General features: G+C 35.6%; 1 long non-coding RNA gene across 2 annotated transcripts in view; it reads left to right on the plus strand.

Annotated features, from left to right (window-relative positions):
- LOC137205665 (uncharacterized) overlaps positions 1–17,216 on the plus strand; it is a 61,180-nt gene extending 43,964 nt beyond the window's left edge. For both annotated transcript variants that reach the window (XR_010934245.1, XR_010934246.1), the window contains one exon: positions 15,390–17,216. This is a non-coding gene — a long non-coding RNA (uncharacterized lncRNA). The remainder of the gene's footprint in view (positions 1–15,389) is intronic.
- The last annotated feature ends 7,434 nt before the right edge of the window (positions 17,217–24,650 follow it).

A 24,650-nucleotide genomic window follows, 5' to 3' on the forward strand; every position in this document is an offset into this window, starting at 1 on the left:
ATATTTTCCCATGGAAAGAATCTTGGAGGTAAACCACTGAGATACTTTTCCTGATTCAGAGGAAGTAGAATTATTGAAAACAAACAAATGAAAAAACAAACAAAAAAACCCAAACCTATGATCTTTTTTTGTCCCACCAACATCCAACCATATCTTTAAAAAATTTCTGTCCTAATACCCTTTTTGGTTAGTTAACCACACCTCCCTGTAATCTAGAGATCATCTTGTTTACACCAGTTGTTCTAGAATAAATATTAATAGTGCCCTTTTTACTCTCAAATGTGTACTTATTTGAATAATAAATTATAGGATAATGCTACTTTTAGGAGACATTACCGTTATAGTCTTGATGAAAGGGAACCTTCCAGTCCCAGTGCCCTCCTGATGCCTCCTTCTAAGACTATATTAAAACAGAGGTAGGCATGAAATACAAGCATAGTTGACCAGACACTGCAAGAACTTTGAACCTTGAGCGAGTGACACAAATTGATCACATGATACAATTAATCAGATTTGTCACAGTCAGTGTGGAGGGCATAAGATCATATTGGTGCTGAGCTATGGGCTTGACAGTAATTTTGACAGCCTACCCTCTAGAGTTCACTGTGCTACTACTGCCTGCTGTTCACATCTGGTCAGTCAATTGTCACTACTGGGAGACTCCAAGTTATTCTCAAATAGCCCCCTGCTTATTTGGCTCAAAATGGTTTCTGTTGCTTCCAGAATAGAATCTATAGTTGCAGTCTCCTAGAGGAAACCAAGAAAGAAGTAACCTAAAAACTGGTAGCCAAGCAAGCAGAGAATATATACAATGTTCTATTCTCAGAGCACTGACATTCAATTGGAGGGCAACAGTTAATTATAGGCAATTTATATATTATATTAAAGGAGAAAAGAGCTCTGAAAGAAAGGAAGGAATGAAGGAAGGAGGAAGAAAGCAAAGGAGGAAGAGAAAAAAAGAAAGATTGAAAGGCAGAGTGGGGGTAGGATAAAATTATACTTGGGTGGTTTGTGTGGTCCTCATTGGGTCATACTTCATCTTTGTAAATATGAATGTGAAATGGCAGTTCCCTCAAAATTATGAAATGTTAACAATGGTTTAAATACCATCATATATACTTCAGTCTGAGAAATTTTTTTCAGTAGCACCGTTAATTTATGGGCATTTAAAAATATTTTACAGTCTCTTAATACCAGTTGCCTTAGTAACTTAAAAAATGGCATTGATTTAATCAATGCATGAATATTCATGAAGGCATGAGATACCTGTTATGGACTGAATGTTTGTGTCCACCCCACCCAAATTCATATATTTCAATTCTAAACCCCCCAGTGTGATAGTATTAGGAGGTGGGGTCTTTGGAAATTACTTAAGTAATGATAGTGGAGCCCTCATGGATGAGATTAATGCCCTTATAAAAGGGACTCTGGAGAGCTCTCTGGCCCTCTATCCACCAAGTAAGGATATAACTGAGAAAATGGCCATCTGCACCCCAGAAGAAGGCTTTCACCAGAATTCCACTGTGGTAGCACCTTTATCTTGGACTTCCAGACTCCAGAATTGTGAGAAATAAGTGTCTAACGTTTAGAAGCCATCCAGTCTGTGGTATTCTGTTATATCAGCCCAAATTGACTACAGCAATACTTAAACTGGAGCAACCCCTCATATTTTCATTCTTCATTACAAATCACTTATTTCAATTAGATACTGATGATGACTGGGCAGAGGATCATGAAAAAGAGTTATGTAGGGGAACCTCTCTGAAGAAAATTACTTCTACTTTGATTTTAACATTCAGAATAGTTTATTTTTACAGATTTATAGAATTATAATTGACATGTAATAACCTAGACGTATTTAAGACGTACAATTGTTTAAGTTTTTGACATGCGTGTATAAGTGTGCTACCATTAACAAAATCAAGATAATTAACTTGTCTGTAATTCCCCAAAGTTTTCAAGTATCACTTTGACATCCATCTATCCCTCTATTCCTCTTTTTCCCATCCTTAGGAAATCACTGAGCTGCTTTCTGTCACTATAGTTTGCATTTTCTAGAATTTTCTTTAAATGGAATCATGCAGTATGTACTCTCATTTTTAAAACAGCCTTATTGAAGTAAAATGGACATACAGTAAACTAATCATATCTAAAGTGCTATCTACATTATTTTGCCTAGTTTCTCTCACTCAGTATAATTATTTTGAGAGCCACCCATATCGATGCATAGATCAATAGCTTGTTCTTCTTTATTGTTGATTATTATTTTGCTATATGGATATATAAAATTTTGTTTATCTTTTCTCTTATTTATCGACGTTTCAGTTATTTCCAGTTTGTGGCTACTGAAGATACCGTGAATATTTGTGTGCAATTATTTGTATGGATAGATGCTTTCATAAATACCTAGGGGTGGGTTAGCTGTGTTATATTTTAGGTGTATTATTGAGTTTTGAAGAAATTGCCAAAATATATTCCAAAGTAGTTGCATTAGTCTATATTCCAACCAGCAGTGTATAGGAGATCCAGTTCCTCCATATCTTTGCCAACACTTGGTAGGTTCAGTCTATTTAATTTTTTCCCCAGATTTATTGTGTATAACAACATTGTATAAGTTTAAGGTATATAGCTTGTTGATTTGATACACTTACATATTCCAAAATGATTACCATCAGGGCATTAGCTAACACCTCCATCTTGTCACGTAATTACCATTTTTTCCCCTGTGGTGCAAACATTTAAGATGTTACTGTCTTAGCAACTTTCGAGTATGTATTAGAGTATAATTAACTATAATCACCATGATGTACATTAGATCCTCAGAATTTATTTATCTAATAGCTAGAAGTTTGTACCCTTTGACCAACTTCTGCCCATCTTCACCACCTTCCCATCATTCTACTGTTTTTGTGAGTTCACCTTTTTTAGATTCCACGTATAAGTGGTATCACACAGTATCTGTCATGCTTTGTCTGACTTGTTTCACTTAGCATAATGCCCTCAATGTTCGTCCATGTTGTCACAAATGACAGGATTTCCTTATTCTAGACTCCTTAATTTCAGCCTTTCTAGTGGATTTGTCGTTGTCATTCTAAATTTCCATTTCCCTAATGCCTAAAAATATTGAGCATTTTTTCATGTGCCTATTTGTCTTTCATACATCTTCTTTGGTGAAGGGTTTGTTAAAATCTGTTTTGTTTTAATCAGTTTATTTTCTTCCTATCATTGAGTTTTAAGGGTGTTTTCTGTATTCTAGGCACAAGTTCTTTTACTGATATGTTTTGCAAACTTTTTTTCCCATCCTGTGATTTGCATTTTTTATTAATGAGAATTTCTTGAAGAGCAAAATTAATTTTGATGAACTCCAATTTATCATCTTTTTTCTTTATAACTTATGCTTTTGTGTTTTCTTCAAGAAATCTTTGCCTAATATAGTATATCACTAATATTTTCACCTATATTTTCTTCTAGAAGTTTTACGGTCAAGCCTCTAACATTTTGTTCTATGAGCCATTTAAAATTATTTGAATATGGTATGAAGTAAAGGTTAGGGTGAATTTTTTTTCTTATGGCTATGTAACAGTTTCAGCAACACTTGAAGAAACTATACCTTCCTCATTGACTGTCTTGGCAGTGTTACTGAAAATAAATTGACCGTATATACATGAAGGTTTCTTTCTATGCCCTCTTTCCTAGACTACTGATCTATACTTTATCTTTAAACCAATACCACACTGCCTTGATCTTTGTGACTTTATATTAAGTTTTGAAATCAGGTAAGTTCGGTGACTATTCTATTTTAAAACTGTTTTGGTTATTCTAGGTCCTTCGTATTTCCATATAATTGTAAAGTCAGCTTGTCAATTACTACAATATCTGCTAAGGTCCTGCATGGGATTGTCTTCTGTCTACAGATCACTTTGTGAAGAATTCACATTTTAACAACATTGAGTCTCCCAATCCATGAACATAGTTACCTCTGCATTCCTTTAGGTCTTTGTTAATTTCTCTCAGCAATGTTTACTAGTTTTCAGTGTACTCATCTTGAACATCATTTGTCCAATTTATTCCTATATATTTAATAATTTTAATGCTATTGTTAGTGGTGGTTTTTTGCTTTAATTTCAATTTCCAATTATTTATTGTTTTAGTAAAGAAATAAATTGATGTTTGTGGTTGATAGCCTCTAAAATGGCTGCAAATGATGCCAAGTCCAGGTACTTGTGGCATTTTGTGTTAGCTGGTTATAGAGACTCACTTCCAATAAACAGAAGGGGGAAAAATTTATTTATTTATTTATTTATTTATTTATTTATTTATTTATTTATTGGCTGCGTTGGGTCTTCATTGCTGCGTATGGGCTTTCTCTAGTTGCTGCAAGGAGGGACTACTTTTCGTTGCGGTGCACGGGCTCTAGAGTGCAGGGTCAGCAGTTGTGGCACACAGGCTTAGTTGCTCTGCAGCATGTGGGATCTTCCTGGGACAGGGCTCAAACCCATGTCCCCTGCACTGGCAGGCAGATTCTTAGCCACTGCACCACCAGGGAAATCCCAAAAGGTGAAAAAATTGATGGATATCACTTACAAGATTACATTTCAAAAATACTGTGCCTTCCCTCTTACTCATCCTCTCTCACTCTCTTGAAGCTCTCACTCTGAGGGAAACTAGTTACTGTCTTATGAGCTGCACTATGGAGAAATTACCAAGATTAAAAAAAAAAAATGTAGGCCTCCAGACAACACTCAGCAAGGAACTAGAGCCCGCAGTACACCAGCTCACAAGTATCTGAATGAAGTCAACAACAATGTGAAAAATTTTGGAAGCAGATGCTCTTCTAGTAAAGCCTTCAGAAGGGACCACAATTTAGGCCAACAGCTCAATTGCCTCCTTTTGAGAGCTCTTGAGGAAGAGGCACCCAGCTAAGCCTGACCCAGATTCCTGACCCACTGAACAGTCGGGTAATAAATGTTTATTGTTAGTGTCATTAAATTTTGAAGTAATTTATTATACAGTAACAGGTAAGTAATAAGATGTTTATACACTGGTCTTTTAACATGCAACTTCGCTAAGTTCACTTATTAGTTTTAGCTATTTTGTAGATTTCTTATGCTTTTCTGCCTATGTGATCATGTCATTTACAAATATAGACAGTATTCCTTCCCATCAACAGTGTACAAGGATTCTGATTTTTCTACATCTTCTATAAGACTTGCTATGTGACTTTTTGATTCTAGCCAACTTAATGGGTGTGAAGTGATATCTTATTGAGGTTTCAATTTGCATTTCCCTGATGAATAACGAAGCCAAGTGTATTTTCGTGTGGTCATTTGTGTATCTTGTTTGGAACAAAGTCTATTCACATTCTTTGCCATTTAAAATTTTTTTTTTATTGTGGTAAAAGTCACATAATATAAAGCATACTATTTTAACCATATTTAACTGTGCAGTTCAGTGGCACTAAGTACATTCACATTGCTGTTCAACTCTCATTGGATTTTTAATTATTGCAAGTGCTCTTTATATATTCTAAATACAAGTCCCTTGTCAAATATATGATTTCCAAATATTTTTCCCATTCTGTGGATTGTCTTTTCACTTTCTTGATGGTGGATTTTGAATCACAAAAGTTTTTAATTTGATAAGGCATAATTTATCTATTTTTTTGTTTTGTTACTCATGCTTTTGGTGTCATATCTAACAATCTTTTGGAAAATTCAAGGTCACTAAGATTTACCCTTATATTTTCTTCTAAGAATTTTATACTTTTTCTCTTATATTTAGGTTTTTGATTCATTTTGACTTAATTTTTGTATATAGCATACAATAATGATCCAACTTTATACTTTTATGTGTGTCTGATTATAATTTAATTTTTCTCTGATCAGAGATTATACTTTGCATGACTTGAATCCTCCTCTTATTAAGACTGTTTTAGTTTAGAATATGGTCTTAGAGAAAGTTTCATATACGCTTGGAATTTGTATTCTGCTTCATGTATTTTATTTACGCTTTTTTTTTTCCAGTCTTTTTTCTCTTTGTCTTTCAGTTTTGGAAATTTCTATTGAGTTATGCTCAAGCTCAGATATTTTCTCAGCCATGTCAGTCTACTAAAGAGCCCCTCAAAAGAATTTTTAATTTCTGTTAAATAGTGTCTTTGCTCTCTAACATTTCTTTTTCTTTTTTATTCTTTCTTAGTATTTCCAGCTCTCTGCTTACATGGCCCATCTACTTTATCCATTAGAGCCCTTAGCATATTAATAATAGGTGTTTTAGCATAGCAAAGGAAACAAAGAAAACAAAAAGATAATCTATGGACTGGGAGAAAATATTTGCAAATGATTTGATGGACAAGGGCTTAATTTCCAAAATATACAAACAGTTAATACAACTCAAAAACAAAAAAAACAAACAACCCAATCAACAAAATGGGCCAAAGACCTAAATAGACATTTCTCCAGAGAAGACATACAGATGGCCAATAGGCACATGAAATATGCTCTTCATCGCTAATTATTAGAGAGATGCAAATCAAAACTACAATGAGGTATCACCTCACACCAGTCAGAATGGTCATCATTTAAAAAATCTACAAATAACAAATGCTGGAGAGGGTTTGAAGAAAAGGGGACTCTCTTACACTGTTAGTGGGAATGTAAATTGGTGCAGCCACTATGGAAAACAGTATGGAATTTCCTCAAAAAACTAAATATAGAGTTGCCATATGATCCAGCAAATTCCACGCCTGGGCATATATTATAATCTGAAAAGATACACGCACCCCAGTGTTCATAGCAGCAGAATTTACAGTAGCCAAGATATGGAAGCAACCTAAATGTCCATTGACAGATGAATGGATAAAGAAGATGTGGTATATATACACAATGGAACACTACTCAGCCATAGGATAGAATGAAATAATGCCATTTGCAGCAACATGGATGAACCTAGAGATTACCATACTAAGTAAGTCAGAAAGAGAAAGACAAATAACATACGCTATCACTTATATGTGAATCTAAAATATAACACAACTGAATTTATTTATGAAACAAGCAGACTCACAGACATAGAAAACAAACTTACGGTTACCAAAATGGAAAGAGGGTGGGGGAGCGACAATTTAGAAGTTTGAGATTAGCAGAAAAAAACTATTATATAAAAAAAGAGATAAACAACAAGGTCCTACTGTATAGCACAGGAAACTGTATTCAGTACCTTGTAATAAACCATAATGGAAAAGAATATGAAAAAAAATATGTACAACTGAATCAGTTTGCTGTACACTAGAAACTAACACAACATTGTAAATCAACTCTACTTCAATAAAATAAATAAATAAAAGGAGTAAAGTCTGTGACCCCCAAAGAGACATAAAAACTACATGCAATGTGCTATCTTGGATGGGATTCTGAACTCGAGACATTAGGTAAAAACTAAGGAAATTTGAATAAAATATGGACTCTAGTTAAAATAAAATAATAGCTGCTTTAAGTTTTCAGTCTGATAATTCCAACATCCTTGCCATATTTGAGTTTGGTTCTGATGCTTGCTGTCTCTTCAAAGTGTGTTTTTACTGTTTAGTATGCCTTGTGATTTTTTTCTTGGTAGCTGAACATGAGGTATTGGATAAAAGGAACCCAGCACTGGTTCCCACACGTGTTTCTGCTCAGGGGTTTCTGCTCTGGCAAGTTGTGATTCTCTGTATTTATCTGTCTGCTTCCCCAATCCGGGATGCAGCAGTTTGCACTATGACCTCACATCTCTGACGGAGCTAAGAAGAAAGGTTGATTTTTTTCAGTTTGTTCAGCTTTTTACTAGTTGTTGGGACAGTGACAGCTTCCAAACATTTTACATGTCAGATTGGAAACCAAAAGTATGCTTCATGTATTTAAAGTTCTGTTTGAGGTGAAAAACATTGAATATTGTTATATACATTTGATTACTAGAATTCTTTATTATTAAAAAATAATTACATTATCTCTGATAATATTTCTTGCTCTAGTATTAATTAGTATATACTAATATTTTAATATTAGTATAGTCATTGCAATTTCTTTTGATTGGTATTAGCATAATATATCTTTTCCTGGGTATTTTAAAATTTTTACTCTATACTTTTCTACATATTTAAAGTAGGTGTCATGTTAAAAGCACATAGTTAGGTCCCACTTTTTAATCCAATTTTTACTATCTCTACATTTAGTGGGGTGTTTAGAAAATTTACATTTGAGGTGATTATTGATATGACTGGGTTGTAATCTACCATCTTGGTTATTTATGTTCCCTTTTTCAGCTATTTCTTTGTTCCCATTTTTCCTGTTTTTCTGAATTTCTTCGGATTGAGTATCTTCTATGATTCTATCATATCTCCTTTACTGCCTTATTAACTCTGTGTTTATTAACTCTTTACTGGTTACTTTTTGACTTACATTATCCATCTTTAATTAATTAAGTCTATTTTAAGTAGTATTATATACCTTCATAAGCCTGAGAGTATACTTCCATTTTCCTTATGCTAGTCTTTGTGCCACTGTACTCATAATTTAACTTATACATATATTATAAACACCACTGTTTATATTTGTTACTGTTATTTTTATTTTAAACAATTATAAGGAGATTTTTAAAATATGATAAAGTTTTTGTATATTTATCCACATATTTATCATTTCTGTTACTCTATTTCTTTGAATTGATACATATTTTCATCTGGTATAATTTTCCCTGTGTGTTATGTACTTCTTATGATGCTTATAGTTATTGCCTGCTGGTAATACATTCTTACAGTGTTGTATATTTGCAAAAAATCGTTATGATCCGGGAATTGTGCTCCAGGTATTTACTCAACTGACATGTATATTTATGCCTGTTTAAGAACATGCACATGAATGGTTATAGCAGCTTTATTTATAATCATCAATACCTGGAAACAACCAAGATGTCCAGCAATAGGTGAATGGATAAAAAAAAACTGTAATAAATCCATAAAATGGAATACTATTCAGTAATGAAAATGAATGAGCTATCAGCCACAAAAGACATGAATAAATCTTAAGTGCATTACTAGTTGAAAGCAGCCAGTAAAAGGCTACATATTTTAAGATACCAATTAAATAACATTTGGGAAAAGACAAAACTGAGAGATTGTAAACAGATCAGTGGTTGTTAGGAGTTCATAACAGAGGATGGAATAGGTGAAGCAAAGGGAATTTTGGGGGTTTTTTTTAGGACAGCAAAACTATTCTCTATGATATTATAATGTTGGATTCATGACACTATATATTTGTTGAAACCCATAGAAATTTACAGTAGAAAAGGGGCTTGATAAAGGCAAATTAAAAAAAAAATCATTTAAGAAGTCAGGGAATCCCAAGGTGGAATGCAAAATATGGCAAATGAGCGTAATTGTATTACAAATGTATGAAACAATGTCGCTGAAGCAGGCGGGAGGAAAAAGGTGCTGGCCTAAGTAACTTTAAAAATGATGGAGTCTGTAAGACTAAAGGCAAAAAGAACTGTAATAAGCACTGCACTACAGTAGATAGAGTTGCTTCCCACGGGTATATGGATTAACAATTATGAAACCCCTATACACATACACTGAAATGGAATAATTAAGTAAATAGATGATTGATGGTGGGAGCCAGGTTTCTTGCTATTAGAGTGGGAGGTTACAAATAAGCAAGGGAAGGAGGCTACAGTAATCCATGTGGTAGTACCTTGGAGTTCAAGACATTAGTATGAAGTGAGGTTTACCTTACTATAGATACAGTTAATTACATATAGAAATATTTATAGAGATGTGTATATACATATTTTAGTATACACATATATAGATCCTCTCAGCTGACACAGAAAAGAAATATAAGTAACGTCGTCCCAGTAGCAACGGGCACAGCTAGTTCTCAGACCTTGATTTCTAATATCATTATATCATAAGAGAAATCAGGACTTTTGTTGAAATGGGTAATTCTAGGACTGGAGCAGGAAATATACTCTATGAGCCTAGAGCATCTTGTGATATCAGAAAATAAGGAAATGCTCAAAAAAAAAAACAGAACCTGCAATGACAAGGCTATATCAAAGTGACACCGGAGTCAGTTAATAGGCTTCCAATATTCCCAATTGTTCCAAAGCTGGAACAATTTAATAAGCAAAAAAAGTACTGAATTATAATTCACAGTATAAAATTAATATCCATGATTCTATGTTGATATAAATGATTGAATATATCATTGAATACTTATATTGAATATAAGTATTCTTTTATACATGAGTTTGTATTAGTACACAATAATTCCAAATAATTCTTCCATACAGAAAAATCCCAAATAATTTATGTAAATACTCTGCCCTGAAAGAAGTAACATGTAACACCCCATTTTTTAAATATGGGTTGAGCATAGTGAATTCCTTCCAAGGAATACAGTAAGGAAAGGGGGAAAACGTAACCTTACAGTTAAAAAAAAAACTGAAAACACTAGCTCAGCCAGGTGATCAAGGTAAACATCAGCAGTGATGAATTACGTTAATAGTATATACTCTTGACATGCTGTGATGAATATGGCACTTTCTGCCTGTGATCTTCCTCCCAAGAACACAGAACATGTGTCATAGTCTGATTGGGCTGTTATAAAAAATACCATAGACTGGGTGGTTTATAAAAAACAGATATTTATTTCTTATAGTTCTGGAGGCTTGGAAGTCCAAGATCATAGCACTAGCGAATTCAGTGTCTGATGAGAGCCCAATTCCTGGTTCATAAATGCCCATCACAGTGTGCTCACATGGTAGAATGGGTGAGGGATCCCTCTTGGGTCTCTTTCATAAGTGCACTAATCCTATTCATGAAGACTTAACCTTCATGACCTAATCACCTCACAAAGGTCCCACCCTCCAAAACCATCACAATGGGGGTAAGATTTCAACATATGAATTTGGGGGAGGGAGGCAATTCTTCAGTCTATTGTATTCAGTCTAATCATGAAAAAATATCAAACAAACCTTACTTGAGAGAAATTCTATACCCGACCAGTACTCCTCAACACTGTCAGGGCCATCAAAAACAAGGAAGGTCTGAGAAATTGTCACAGCCAGAACAGAAAGGGGGTATTAGGTAAAAACTAAGGCAATATAGATAAAATATGGATTTTTCATAATATATCAGTATCAGCTTATTAGTTCTGACAAGTGCACCACAATAATGTAAAATATTAATAATAAGGGAAACTGGGTGTGCGGTATGGGAATTCTTTATACTATAGTTGTAACATTTATTTAAATCTACTATCATTATATAACATAAATATTCTTTTTTAAAAAGAAGACCTTATTTCACCTTTCTTTTTGAAAAATATTTAGTTGGGCATAGAATTCTAGGTTGACAATTTTTTTCTTTCAGTACTTTAGAGATTTCATGCTAAAGTCTTTTCTGGCTTGTGTTACTTCTGAGAGGTTGACTGCCATTCGTGTCTTTGTTTTATGTATGCATTGTTCATTTTTATCAGGTTGTTCATCACTGTTTTTAAGCAATTTGATTATGATGTGCCTTGGTATCGTCATATATGAGACCCTCTCTTAATGAAACGGCAGGTATTCATAGCTGAATGTTAACACACAGAAGATTTCTTAAAACCACCAATTTAAGCCTAAAAAATAGAGATGAAACAAATGAATATGAAGGCAAAAAGAACCAAATGTATTTTCATGTTCACTAGGGACAACCCTTACAATATTACCATTATTGGATTATAAGAGAAGTTAAATTACATTTTATCTCCTTATTTTACAAATAAGGAAACTTATGACCAAGGATGACTAAGCAATTTGTTTTAAATCTCACAACACTTGAGATAGAAGAATGGAAACTGAGCTTATTTTCCTATTGGTTACTTGTTAGTACTCCAGGCCAGTAGGCCAGAATCTGCCTCTGCAGCCTGGTTGCTGAATGTGAATGCAGGAGCACATGTGAGTAGCATGCTACAACCTGGATTTGCCTTGTCTTCCTTCTGTGTGATGAGTTTCACACCCAAAAGGATATAGGAAGTCAAGGACTTTGAGGGTTCAAGCCTACTTGATGAAGATATATTGGCTCTCAGCCTTCTGCTGTTTCCTCTCTGGACTCACCCTGATGTGGTATGAACCTCAGTTGGATTAATACCACAAGGTTTCAGCGTGACTTTCACTTAACAACCAGGGTCTTGGTTCTTATTTTCAAACTTGACTCTTGTTTCAGACACAAATGACCTTCATCACTTATACCTCAAGTTCATTTATGATAAGGAAGGCTGATGTGTAGTTACAGCCATGAAATCTGACCTGTGGGAAAGACTGCTGGGAAGTTTCCCACAAAAGTTTACAACTTGCTGTGGGAAACAGCTGAAAATTACTGCTACTGAGGTATCATGAGATAAGCTGCAATATTCCTTTTTGCTCATAGTCAAATTTTCATAAAACTACCTCTTACGGGCTTCCCTGGTGGCGCAGTGGTAGAGAGTCCGCCTGGTGATGCAGGGGATGCGGGTTCGTGCCCCGGTCCGGGAAGATCCCACATGCCGTGGAGCGGCTGGGCCCGTGAGCCATGGCCGCTGAGCCTGCGCGTCTGGAGCCTGTGCTCCACAACGGGAGAGGCCACAACAGTGAGAGGCCCGCGTACCGCAAAAAAAAAAAAAAAAAAAACTACCTCTTAGAATAGCTATTTCTTGTAGAAAATGGGCCTTTGAGGAGTTACCTGATATGCAGCCAAAGGAATTTATTTAATAAAATAAATGTATCTCTGTACTCTTCTCTCTATATTGCCTTTGAAAAACATCTTTCATGTACCAGCCACACAATAACAGCTAGTGAAATGGATAAAAATAAGCAGACCAAGGAATGAGGAACTCAAAAATAAACCAAAAGTACGCAGGTGTTCTTGAATAGTAAACTGGCGCATACTAACAAAGACAAAACTATTCTTCATGGAAGAATACCCAAAGCAGAAACATCTGTGCCTTTCTCAGATTCAAAGAGATTCTAGTCTAGCAGTGTGATACAGATCAATTGATGTAGTTTGCATGGATAACAAAACATCTGCAGCTCTTACTAGACCTAATGCTAAGAACTATATTTGGAGGTTAAATGTCACAGAGCCTCTGGCTGCAGACACAATTAAGCCATAGGTCTTTACAGAGGAAGAAAGTAGAAATGAGGTCTAAATTAAAAAATCATCTAGGTAACAGTTTATTCACAATCACACAAACATACATTTATAAATACTTCCTATGCTGTGTTAGGAAATTGTTGTAATTAATCTTAAAGTAATCCTCTTTGAGCTATGAATACTTATGCTCCATAAAGCAGAATATTGTTTATTTAGGACAAAAGAATGGTTAAAATGGAGAGGGAAAATAAAAGTAAAGTTGAGGTCTCTTTTCAGCTAAGCAATTCAAGAGCTAGATATTAATGTCTGCCCCCTGGAAGCTGCCCATTACTAAATTCCTAAGTACCAGACTCTGAACGATCGAAATACCAGACTCTGAACGATCGAAATACCTATTTATTTATACTCTACAAACAAACAAAAAAAGCTTCAAAAACCCAACCAAATTACTCTGCCCTGGAAAACCTGCAAAAACAAGATGAATGAATGTATCATCATGGGACTTGTGTCATAGAACTCTAAAAACTGGTGAGTAATAGGAAGACTATGTAGCCATACACATACAGAGATATGTGGAGATTCATCCATGTCTATATATAAGCGGCCTCACATACAGCAGATAAAAACAGGCTAAAAGGGTAATGCTTGAAACAGCCTTTGAATTTTTAACACAATATCTTCCCCCGTGCAAGAAATGGTGCAAATGGGAAGATGTGCCGCCCAATGACTGTTGTTGAGGCGCAGTGCTAAGTTTGTCTGTGTATTTTGAGCATCAGGATCATATATATATATGGGCAAGCTCCTCCCAAATTTGGTACCTTTTAGTACCAACAAAATCGCTAATAAGAAAATGAAATGAAATGACCATTTACTGAACATCTCTGGCCTGCAAGGCATCATGTTGCATCCTCTTGCTGTCCACACAATGTTTTCAAGATTAAACAAATAGAAACTAACATTAATCCATTCACTTAAGGGGGTTGGCTAATGGTGTGACACAGAAAGCCATGTTTCTGTCCTAAGGGAAATATGCACTTTCAGTTTGATACCAATTAGTAAGTGATTCTCCCAATTTACTGACTATCTATAAGAACACGCACAACATCAGTGAACTGATGACAGTACTTTCCGACTGTGGTACAGATTCAAATTTTTTTTTCTTTTTTTTTTTTTTTTTTTGCGGTACACGGGCTTCTCACTGTTGTGGTCTCTCCCATTGCGGAGCACAGGCTCCGGACGCACAGGCCCAGCGGCCACGGCTCACGGGCCCAGCCGCTCCGCAGCATGCGGTATCTTCCCGGACCAGGGCACGAACCCATGTCCCCTGCATCGGCAGGCGGACTCTCAACCACTGCACCACCAGGGAAGCCCAGATTCTCAATTATTTACCTGCAGTTATAAAATCCAAAAGTTCTGAAAGCCAGGAGTTTTACAACTCTTTTGGCAGCAGAAGCTAATTTGAGCCAATGTTTATAGCCCCCTTTAAAAATCCTACTTCCAGTAACTATTCATCCATTTAGTTGTAAAAATATTCATATTTGATTGTGGGATGCTGCCCCAGACCCGAGAGGAGTTGTTACATAATATGCGGTTTATGTCCTAATCATGTTCCAAAATCTGAAAAAATCTTAATTTTAAAACACATTTGGGATTGATGCTAATAATAAGGGAGACAAGTCATGTGTGGGAGTAGGAGGTTCATGGGAAATCTCTGTACCTTCCTCTCAATTTTCTTATGAACCTTAGACTGCTCTAAAAATGTAAAAGTTTTTAAAGTAATACAACTCATTTGATCTCAACAGTTTCAGGCAAGGGATTTTGGATCTTCACTTATTTACTAACAATAATTTTAAAGAATGAGAGTATTCAGAAAAAAAATAAACTCCATATCAGATTTTTAAAAATTCACATCATAAAGTTATAATCCAAAGATAATTTATCCTGTCTGCCAAATCCTTTATAATTAGTTGTCAAGCCACCAAAAACATTCTTCACAAATTCATATGAGTCCTAATCTCATTCTTAATATCATCTTGCAGTCTCTGATATCAGATTGGCTTGTCTTGAATTGGTTTATTGGCAATAGCTGATTGTGTTTACATGGTAGATAGTCATTTGGTAAATTGCTATTTATTTTCTTTAGGATGTAGGCTCACGGGGGCTGGAGGTGGAATGATTCTTAGACCAGGAATTATACTTCCCACTTAACCACTTTGACAATGAGACTGTCTCTGATGCTGCATTACAGGCCGGACTATGGACCTTGAAGAAAGCATATGAATATTGACTTATGGTGATGGAGATGACATGTTTCTGGAGGATCGCCAGTGTTCGCAGAAGACAGAAACTGAGAGTAATGACATCAGCATTACTCTGTGAATAAAAAGGAGCTGCGGGCTTTCAGGGGACAGATTGCTAACTGGGCTGTGCACTCTTCATGCTGAGAGAGAAAAGAAGAGAAGGCGAGCTCTCCTCTCAGACATCTGAGAGGCAAGCATGCTGTCCTCCAGACCCTGAGACTGCATGGCTGTGAAACGTTATCTGGAAAACACGGTTCTGAAGCTCATCAGTGAAAACAATAAATGAACAATTCTCAACTTCCTTCTCAAAACATAAGTCTGTAATGATTTTGAGATCCTCAAATTGTCCTATTTACTGGCTTTTAAGACATAGAATGGCTCCTTTTGGAATAGCAACTTAGTAAAAAAAAAAAGACATGCAGTTCCCTTATTTTCTTGGATATCCTCTCCTTGAAATTTCAAAAGCAACTGCCAGTTTCCAAATAAAACTGATTAAATGTGAGTTATTCTAATATGGACCATTAGAGCTGATACTTTTATCCTCTGGCAGCAGCCCTATGAATAATGGGTAAAATGAATGAGAAAAACTCTAATAGTCTCGGAGCTCAGTTTACCTTAAGCAAACACAAAAAGGGCTGGCAGACTATCAGAACAGAGCGACTTATCTCCACTAATATTTTCAAATAGCCTGACATTCATCCTCCCTTTTTATTTCTTCTATTTAGTATTCTGAGTAAACCTTTCTTTTTTTTTTTTTTTCCAGTCAAAATCCACAAGACAGCTAGAAACCCCCAGTGATGGCTTCACTGTGAGCTCAGTATAAATATGAATTGCTCTTTGTGGTTCCCTGTGTGGTTCTTGGCCCACTAGTATCAGCAGCACCTGGGAACTTGACATCAGACTCCATCTGAGACCTACTGACTCCAGATTTCTGGAATTAGAACCTAGAAATCTATCATTTAACAAGCCCTACATTTTAGTAGTCTCATCCTGTCTTCAACACACCAAAGAGAACCAAGGACCACAATAAAAACAACAACAAAAATAGAACCTCACCACCTGGGGCCAGCATGGTAGTTAGGAAAACAGTGTCACAAAACCTCAAGAAGTCAAAATTCAAGGAGGCAGGTGTCATGGAGTGAGTGACTCTGATTTAGTAGATTTTTCATCTTGTGCCAAACCTTGTCTATTTTAAGTTTCCTCCTATTTAGCAGAGCAACATTGACTTATATGTGACAAGATCCAGTAAGCCTGCATACGGCAGTGATGAAGGTCAAATCAGCTTTTCAGTTCCAATCAGCAACTAAAATAAAAGGCAAAATAACTCAGGAAGAAGTTGAACTGTGTAGTCTAATTCACAAGCAGAGAGCAGATCAGTTTCCAGTGGTTCACCATAAACTCATTCCTCTCCAGGTTTATGACCACTTGATCAGTGTCAGACCTTCCATGGATGCTGCCCAGTTAGAACTGACTCAGGGAAGAAGTAAGACTGATCCTGCAGTTAAAGTGAGCATATATACATACATTCATACACACATACATACATTCATCCATAAATGAAGGGAGATATCAGCTCACAAAGCAAAGCAGCCTTAGACCACTTCATCTGAGAAGAGAAAGATCTCCTATACTAAAACAATCTTTAGATATTAACAGTATCACAGCAGCAAAATAACACTTTGACAATAATATGACTTCTAAATAAGGGTTATGAGATGTAAAGTTGTAAAATTGGAGAAGAGGTATTGAAGGTCAAATGTACGTTCCAAATCAACTTGTGCTCTAGAAAATTAAGGTTTTAAAAACTTTAATAATGTAAACATGGTCTTGGTATACATTGCATGTTATACCAAGAACTTAATATATTTAGAAATAAATATCAATGTACATGATGACCTAAAAGACTTTTTTTTTTAACAACGCCATCATTGAATTTTCCCAGAAGCACAGTATTTTGTCTAGCACCAGCATTCATACATATGTTCATACACAGATTTTGTCTTTAACTCTATTTTCTACTTAAAAAATATCAGGGATCCTTAGAGAATAGTTCTTTCCATATATATCCCGGTAAGTAGAAAAGTCAAGATGGTCCTGGAGTATCTTAATATTGTCATAATGTAAGGATAGCATAATCTGAAAGATGTTTGGAGAGGTGCCAAAGGGGGAAAGAAGTGAAAATGAATGTGCACCTACTGGCCGATTTTTGACAATTTGAACATACACTTAATTAGAACAGTTATCTAGGTAAAAAGAAAAGAAAAAAACAACAAACCGTTAGTCAAAGTGATTAATAATATATACAAAAGAAAGGGCAGGTTAAAGTTTTCAAAAATACATATAGAAAAAAGTTGCATACAAAATGATATGCAACTCAAATTATAAATATGTACTGTTCACTTTCTGGTTGATACTTAGGTCTGTAATCATAGTTAAACCAACGTAAAAGCTTTAAACTAAGCCTTAGACATTAGGTCAGCATTATTTATAACTGATAGGATCCTGGGCTACGTAACCCTGATGAAGTAAAATTTAAAAATTTATCATTTCAAGAAATAGAAACTTATGTGATTGACTGTTACTGGGAAGCCCAGTTGAGTCATCAGCTCAAAAGTTTCACTTTAAAAGCTTATCTTGCTGTAACTAAGGAGGTCAGATATACAAATAATCATCTTGAAATCATCCCTGATCTAACATTAGCTATTTTATAAAGAAAATTAGTTTATTTGGGGACTGATAAGACTACTGTAACACTAAGTTTACACACACACACACACACACACACACACAGACATAAAATCTGATGGCAGTATTTTTGTTCTAGATGATGCTTTTGAAATTATTCAGATTTATATACATTTTCTTTTCAGGTATTTGAAATACTTAAATGAATGTAGTTTACTAGTTTTATAAGACCGGCCTATTAACTTTATGGAATATATTTTTCATAATTAACTTTAATCGATAGTTTTATAAGTTGATTTAAGAGTTAAAGAGAATCTGTGTGATTTTCATTCAGTAGGGTTTAATTAGTGAATTTAATAACCAGAATTTAAAGACTGAAGAGAAACTGATTCATTAGCTACATAATTATCATGCTTTAATGATTAAACAATTGTTTACTGAATCTACCAGCTCAATTCACTGACCATAAATGAAGATACAAAGTGTTTATGAAGGTTCTCCTGGAAGCACAAAAAGCCTTTGGGCGGTAAAGAGCTCTCAACAGACCTGAATCATGAAGAAAAGTTTACATATCCTTATAACTTGTGCTTTAAAGGAGATGGGAATACAGAACATATTTTTGAGAAATATTTCCATAAAAAGTAATAAAAACAGGTTTTTGGTACTTAAAGGGGTATGTGTCAATTATTTGGAAAATGCATGTATGTGAAACTCTTCATTTCCTACCAACATGGGATAAATGAAGTGTTGCTGTACTCGCTGGCTGGTTTACTGAAGCCATCCATCATATAATGATGCTTTCTTAATAGATTTGCTCATCTGAAATGATAATTTGCTACATCTACAGCAATTTCCAGATACAGCCCAAATTTCCAGACAATACAAATCAATTCTGAAAAGCAAGAACTAAGCTTGCTATTGAGAAAGCAGATACATCCTCCTATACTTACAGAATCATAAAGTGGGAAAAAACTTTAGAAAACATCCTGGCCCAATAACGTTATTTTACAAATAAGACAACTAGCTAAAGGAAGTTGAGTAATTTATCCATGTTATCATAGCTAGTTAGTAACAAAAGACCAAGTCAATCTCATGACTCCCATTCTTCTAGTCTTTCTTCGTCAAAGGTCCTTATTTTAGTTTATATATAGTTGTCATTTTAGTTCACAAGTTTCTACTTAGTTCTATTGATAAGAAAACAAATCTACTGTAAGAAAAAATTGGAAATTTTCAGCTGTATTATACATAATTTCTTTATACTTCTGCCCTCTTGAATTGCATGCCCCAATTTTAAAGTGATGTGATTATGATAGTAATGATAGAATGGCTGTTATCATTCATTTCTATTGACAGTATGACATCATGCTTCCTTTATGAATTCATGTCTCTGGAATCCTTCATTTGCTTTTAGCCCCCCAAATATCTCATGAGACCACTAGGAGATCATTATCCCAAAATTATTTAGGAAATTGAGGCAGAGGGTATCTCAAATGTCCATGGGGCCATAGAGTTAAAAATTGTGGATGGTTAAAAATAAATGGGTGGTAATGCCAATAGAAAGGAAGAAGGAAGTGATAGGACCTTGGGAAACTGAAGAATACATATATACACACTTTTCACAGATGATCTTCACTTTATGCCATAGACTGCTGTCCTCAAATAGCAGTTCTCAAACTTTTTGGTCTCTAGACCCCATTACACTCAAAAATTACTGAGGATTCCATAAAGCTTTTGTTTATGTGGGCTCTATCAATATAGTTGTCCCTGGGTATTCCCAGGGTGTTTCCAGGACCCCTATAGATACCAAAATCCAGGTATGCTCAAATCCCTTATATAAAAAGACATAGTATGGTCGCCCTTTCATGTCCCCAGATTCCACATCGAGGGATTCAACCAACTGCAGAACAAAATCCAGGGATGTGGAACTTGCGGATACAGAACCCACGGATAGAGAGGGTCCACTGTATTTACTATAAATTAAAACTAAGAAACCACAAAATATAAATTATTGGTATATTTAAAATTAATAAAAAATAAAATTCACACTAATGCAAATAACACAGCTTAGAAAAAGTAACTACATTTTCCAAAACAAAAGTAATGAGAAGAGTTGCATGTTTAAATTTTTGCAAATCTCTTTAAAATCTGGCTTTAGACAGCTAGGTTCTCATATCTGCTCTGTGTTCAATCTGTTACTTGACTGACACTTAGTTAAAAATTTTGGACTCACAATAGTAGCTGGAAAAAGAAAAAAAGGACTTCATAGACCCTCTGAAAGTGCTTTAAGGCTCCCCAGGGGATCTCAGATCACACATTAGAAATATTGCCCTACACTAAGAGAGGGAATCAGAGCAGAGCTTCATTTTAACTCAGACCAGCTTCAGATACTCATCTAAACTTTTGGAATGGTCCAAATAAACATAACTACTAATTGAACACCATAAGTGACTGTCTTTGGCTTCCTATTTTGGAGACAGGTCTGCCACAGGATTTCATGTTTTTGTAAGAGATTCATACCCTATTGACTTTTTTTCTGTGTCTCGTGCTGGGAACACCAACAACCATTGTACGTCCATTGACACTGTCATGGTCTATATCAGAGTCTCCCATCTGTCTATATCTATATCTGTCTATACCTATATCTATATAATCACTGGCTGCAAACAGCTTATTTTAAACTAGGAGGTTTGTGCATATACTTAAAAATAAAAATCCTCTCTAATGTACATTCTGAGTTGTTCATTTGTTGGTAGTAACCCTGCTAAAGTGAAGATGTAACCAAAATGAAGAGTTGAAGAATGACAGCTTAAATACATGTCAGCCGTGAAGGGAAATAGACTTTGCTTGTCAAAATCCAACGCTCTCCTTAGAAGGATGGAGCAAGTCTATGAATACGTGATAGAAAGAGTTGGCTACCATGTCAAAAGCCAGGCAGGCTCATAGACTTGCTGTTTCCTTCAGGCTCTATTATGACAACCACAATTACATGCTTTCTAAGCCTCAGTCAAGGCTGTAAGCCTTCCTGTAAAGATGAGCTCTGAAAAGAGCCAAGACTGCTCATAGGTTGTTACAGATTGTTCCAACTCCCTCCCACCCCCAATAGATCCTATAGACAGGAGAGGAGAATACTGCTCTCTTTCCAAACCATAAACACACTCACACATAACACACACGCTCACAACCCTCACCCTTAAACAATCTTTTGTCCTTTTGGTTTGTTTGTTTGTTTGTTTTTCAAGATGATGTTGGGGGTAGGAGTTTATTAATTAATTAATTTATTTTTGCTGTGTTGGGTCTTCGTTTCTGTGCGAGGGCTTTCTCTAGTTGTGGCAAGCAGAGGCCACTCTTCATCGCGGTGCGCGGGCCTCTCACTATCGCGGCCTCTTGTTGCGGAGCACAGGCTCCAGACGCGCAGGCTCAGTAGTTGTGGCTCACGGGCCTAGTTGCTCCGCGGCATGTGGGATCCTCCCAGACCAGGGCTCAAACCCATGTCCCCTGCATTAGCAGGCAGATTCTCAACCACTGTGCCACCAGGGAAGCCCTGTCCTTTTGTTTTGTGTAAGACTATCATTTCCTTTAAAAATGCTTTTAAGTGCTACCCTGTAAATTTGGGACAGCACTGGCTGTTAAGAATTTCAAAAGAAATTTGTCATCGTCAAACTTGTTTACATGATCAAGCAACACTGTCATTACATAAGAAGCACCATCATCTGTCATCTTTTTTTGCTTCCCTCTTTCTTCCCTTCCAGGTTTCAAAGCAGGGTCTATAATATTGCAAATGTATTTATGTTGACTTAAAGAGAACTGCTTTTCCCTAAAAATAGGTGGAATTTAAAGAAAACCCCCTATTCACAAACCCTCAATTCTGTAACGGGGATCAGGCGTCTCTGTAAACAGAGGTGAAATGGGAGGGAGAGTATTGGGTGTTTAGAGAGAACTATCTACATTTTTCATTTTTCAACTGAGCTGACACTTCATATTTTTATTTACCTTTGTTTCTTTCTGTTATATCTTCAGAAATGCCAACAACTCATGCATGCAGATTTTGTAAGCCACTGCTATTATTTTATGTCTTAAGAAAAATATTTCTCAGCAGGTTTGGATGATATGTAAAACCTCTTCTGCCCATGACCTAGTCTTTCTGTGGCTTTTTATATTTCTGTGGTAATGACCAAGAAAAGATTCAAACCAAATTTGTCTGTCCTAAAGTTTGACCATTTGGCCTATAGTCTATAGAACTATCATTTTTTAAACCTGAGGATACATACCATAATTTACTGTCTAAAATTGGTGTCAGTGACAGATAAAGATATTCAGGGTGGCATCGATTAAAAGAAGAGTGAATTTTCAATTCAGCCTGTCTTATAAGCATTAAGTTACTTAAAATAAACTGGAAGTTCAGAATAATGATTAATTCATTTACCAGATAGTTTATATTGCTGAGCTAAGTATCTGTGACCTCACGTAAGTTATTTAGGTTCTTTCAACCTCAATATAAAGGTAAGTTAAAATTGCTGTTACTAACTAGATGTTTGACCTCTGACAATAATAATAAACTTAACAACTGCAACATGTTTTATGGTATAAAAGTAATTTTTCATTCATTATCTTTGTCTTTGCACATTTTATCTGCCTTTGCCAGATGAAATACAGGATGTACAGTTAAACTGGAATTTCATTAAAAAAATAATTATTTATGTCTGTGAGTCTGTTTCTGTTTTGTAAATAAGTCCATTTGTGTCATATTTTAGATTCCACATATAAGTGATGTCATATGGTATCTGTCTTTCTCTTTTTGGCACTTCACTTAGTATGATAATCTCTAGGTCCATCCGTGTTGCTGCAAATGGCATTATTTCATTATATATATATATATAGCACAGGGAACCATATTCAGTATCCTGTAGTAAACCATAATGGAAAAGAATATGAAAAAGAATATATATATAATATAAATACTATATATGTATATAACTGAAGCACTTTGCTGTACACCAGAAACTAACACTACATTGTAAATCAACCATACTTTAATAAAAAAATAAAATAAACAATAATAATTATTTAGTGTAAGTATGTCCCAAGTATGGGACACGCTACATTTTCCTTTGCCTAATCTAACAATTCTGTATTTGGAGAAGTCAAGGCTGAGAGAGATAGGCATTTTACCCAAAGTCATCAGGTTCTTTTGACTCCAAATCCAGTCTGTTTTTTCCTATACTACCACTGTGCTTAGATTCTCTGAACCTCAATTTTCACAAAAAAACTTAAAAAGTATGGGAGGAGTGGATCTAAGCCAGGTAACTGTTAAACTGCCTTCCATTTGCAAGAGGCTATGTTCACAGAGATCTCATGAGGGCGTGTGAAACAATGCTACACACATTATTAGATGGGATTAGGGTCTTGGTTGTAATCAACAGAGTACCTCTTACCTCATTTAAGCCAAAAAGGAATGCAGAAATACTAGGTATCTTACAGGAAATCCAGGGAGCAAGAAAATCAGGTTTGGAGGTTGCAGAGCAATGAGTAATCCCAAAATTCACCATTATGACTAGACAGTGAAGACCACAGTGCCACTGGCACTAGAAGCTCTGCAGATGGCCCAGGCAGGGAGTGGAGCCCTCTAATAGACACTGACCACTGCCACCTCTGCAAGATCCTGTCTCTCAACCACCTTCCACCATCCTCGCCAGGAAGGATTCTGTGCGTAGCGTCCTACCTCCTCTGATTCTTCTCTAAATTGAAATCTTGAATTACGCCTAATTGGTGTTGCCTAGGTCACATCCCTATGTGTTAACTGCAAGAGCGAGTTTCTGTCTTTTACCCTAGACAAGAATGACTCTTACAGTGGGAAACTCCCCATACATAGAGATGGTGTTTAATAAGTACTGGACAGCAGAGAAGTTATGCCACATGACTTCAGAAACATGTTGAAATGTTACATGCTTTGCCAGAATAATTGTGTTTGCCGTTAGCAAATACACATCATACTCACTCCCATCACACATATACATGTATCAGCTGCCTTAACCCAACCTGTTTTAAATTTTCCTTTCCTCTCAAATCCTAACAAAGAGCATACATATTTTATTATATACTGAATCTTCGTCCATATAGCAAACCTGACATAAAGCACCAACCAATAAATGCAAATTACCATACTATCTATCCAAATAGCTTTGAAAGTCCCAGAGAATCTGCCCTGTGTAGTTTTCCAGATCCCCAGATTTCATTTCATTGTAGGGTAGGAACATGCCTCTCTCAGAGAAGTTCTAGTCACTTTAAATTCCAAGATCGCATGAGTGTTTCCTTCTCAATTAGCATCCTGAAACCTGAAAGTACTGACAACTGTTAATCTTTATTGTGGATGAAGTTTGTATTTTAAATCCAAGGTCGGTAAGCTTCTCTATGTAAAGTTTTAAATAATCTACATTTGTGGCTCTTGTAGGTTTATTCTGCTTGTAGAACTGACATTGTAAGTGCTATGCATGGGCCATGAGAAGAAAGATATTGCAAAACACACA

Source organism: Pseudorca crassidens, chromosome 14, assembly GCF_039906515.1.
Source record: "Pseudorca crassidens isolate mPseCra1 chromosome 14, mPseCra1.hap1, whole genome shotgun sequence".
Lineage (NCBI taxonomy): Eukaryota > Metazoa > Chordata > Mammalia > Artiodactyla > Delphinidae > Pseudorca > Pseudorca crassidens.